Source organism: Triticum dicoccoides, unplaced genomic scaffold, assembly GCF_002162155.2.
Source record: "Triticum dicoccoides isolate Atlit2015 ecotype Zavitan unplaced genomic scaffold, WEW_v2.0 scaffold172074, whole genome shotgun sequence".
Classification (NCBI taxonomy): domain Eukaryota; kingdom Viridiplantae; phylum Streptophyta; class Magnoliopsida; order Poales; family Poaceae; genus Triticum; species Triticum dicoccoides.
The window spans coordinates 513-3257 of record NW_021221909.1 but is presented as its reverse complement, the minus strand read 5'-3'; the positions used below and the strand labels follow the sequence as shown (position 1 = coordinate 3257).

The 2745-nt window shown below is 40.5% G+C and overlaps 1 pseudogene; it reads left to right on the top strand.

Annotated features, from left to right (window-relative positions):
* The first annotated feature begins 235 nt into the window (after positions 1-235).
* LOC119344529 lies at positions 236-2409 on the top strand (annotated as a pseudogene).
* The last annotated feature ends 336 nt before the right edge of the window (positions 2410-2745 follow it).

Sequence of the window (2745 nt, the reverse complement as noted above, 5' to 3'; positions counted from 1 at the left end):
GTCAAAATGATGGGATGAGACTGGTCACAACGTAGAATAGTTAAGGATGGACTTCAAGTCCAGTTTATACATAGTTTTCGTTGGTATAGAAATACATACACATAGATACGTAAACATAATAAATCCCTTTTGCTAACTATAATAACATACCACTAGTGCTTTGTTTCCTAACCATTTGACGTTTTTTTGCAGATACCTCATAGTAATTGACGATGTATAGGATTGATCTTCATAGAATATTATTAAATCTGCTCTTCCAAGAAAATGTTATGGTAGTAGAGTGATAACAACAACAAGGATTGGACATGTTGCTCTTGCTTGTTGCAATTTTGACATAAAATATGTTTATAAGATCAAGGAGCTCAGTGTCGAAGACTCAAAAAGTCTATTATTTAGCAGAATATTTGGAACTAAAAAAGGTTGGCCTCTTACACCCAAAATAGAAGAGATTTCCATTAGTATTCCGAAGACATGTGGTGGTATGGCACTTGCTATTAATAGTATAGTAAGCCTTATAGCTTGCGATAAGTCAGAGCCTAACTGGGAATATGTATGGAAATCCTTGCATGGTATGGTTGAAGGAAATACTGGTCTTAGAAATCTCGAGCACATATTGGATCTTAGCTAAATACATCTTCCTGATCCTCTTAAGGCGTGCCTGCTTTATCTGAGCAAGTATCAAGAGGATCATGAGATAGATAAAAATGATTTGTTGAGGCAATGGGTGGCTGAAGGTTTCGTGCCTGTGAATAATAACAGTGTGTTGGATGCAGAGGACACTGCAGAAGACTACTTCAAAAAGCTCATCATCATGTGTTTGATCCAGCCGGTTAACACAGACTACAACAATGAAGTGTTGTCTTGTAAAGTACATGATATAGTCCTTGATCTGATGAGATCCAAGTCAACTGAAATGAATTTTATTCATGCAATTGATCATTTGAAAAATGTGACAGGGGAGATCCGTAGAGTCTCAGTCTCAGTCTCATCACGTAACAAAGATGATGATACAAAAATTATGGAATTAATAAATAAAAAGTCACTGTCGCATGTCCGGTCAGTCTTGCTTTACCAACACTCAGCTGATAGCGTGTCACTTTTGCCTGGTTTTCTGGAGTTGAAGTATCTCCGAGTTGTAGAGCTTGAAGACTTCAGTTATGTAAACAAGGATCTAAACCTCACCAGTACTACTGTATTAGTGGGTTGTTTCTCCTAAGGTATTTAAAGGTTGTTTCCCATCGTTTTAAACATTTGAAGTTAGCTAATCAAATAGGGGAGCTGCAACAATTGGAGACAATAGATCTTAGGGGGTTTTCCCTGAAAACTTATCCATCAGATATTATTAGTCTTCCCTGGTTATCGCATCTCGAATATAGAAATGTTGGTTCTTGTGTAGTCTTGCCTGAGGGGATGGACAGGTTGAAATCCCTGCGTACCCTGGTAGGTGTAGATGTGTATAGAAGCTTAGTCGAACATATCTATGGCCTCAGCAAGATGACCAAGTTGAGAAAACTTGACACTGGTTTAATCACGAATATTGAAGATAACGAAGCGAACAATATGCTTACAGCCGCCTTGCACTCTTCTGTCTCCAAGCTTTCCGCCAGCCTCAGGATCTTTACTTTGGCAAATGAAAATTGGGAAATAGAAGATGTCCGGGGCTGGAGCAGCACACCATTATTCCCTGGAGGTTCTCATATTCGGGAGCTTGATCTGCGGTCTTGCAATTTTGAAACTTGCCCGGAGTGGATTGGTCAGCTCTGCGGCCTCACCAGCTTAAGAATTAGTGTGCGGGAGGTTGTTGACGGTGTCAGTATTGTTGCAAGTTTGCCTTCACTTGTCATCTTCCATCTGGATTGTGCTCTTATAGCTGGGGAAACGGAAGAATGTGTCATCATCTCTGGCAATGACTGGGCATTCAAAGCACTCAAGCACCTTAGATTCCATTGTACATTGGGTCCAGTCACCTTCGAAGCGGGGGCTATGCCCTTGCTAGAGAAGCTTGAAATGTTGTTCCGTTATGACATGACTCCCCAATTCTTACCGTCTGGCATCAAGCACTTGCCATTTGGTACCCTCAAACAAATTAATTTAGAAGTAACTTCTTTAGGGAGGATTGGAGATCTAAAAAATTGGGAAACTCGGATGGATTCTTATGAGGCCAAATGGGAAAAAGAAAAAAGAAAGTTGAGGCCCATGTTGAAGAGTGCATTCGAGAACCACCATGGTGGGGCCTACATTGTCTTTGACAATGAAGAAGAATATGAAAAACATGATGAAGTAGAAGATGAGGGTGTTAATGATGAAGAAGATTATGAGGAAGATGACGATGAAACGGATGAGGACGATGTTGACGAAGAAGAAGATGAGGCAACTTATCAAGAGAAAGGACGTCTAACTCCATTGTAACACAAGGCAATTTATTCAACTAATAGAGGTGCAGCAAGATTCTAATGCGATGAGCATTACTACTGATGCGCCTATAATGGTGGACACATCGTTGCATCTTGTCGTCTCATCAGAGGGGCGACAAAGCAGACACGGTCATTGTTTTTCAGAAGATGGTGACAATGAAGGTAAGGAGGGTGTTGATGAGGAGGATGCTCATCAAGTGAATGAATCCCAAACTTCAGCACAAGACCAGTCTCACAATGAAGGCAATTAGTTCAGCTACTTGAGGCGCAACAAGATTCTGGTAGGATGATGATTAATATTGATGTGCCTCAATTTCTGGACACGTTGTTG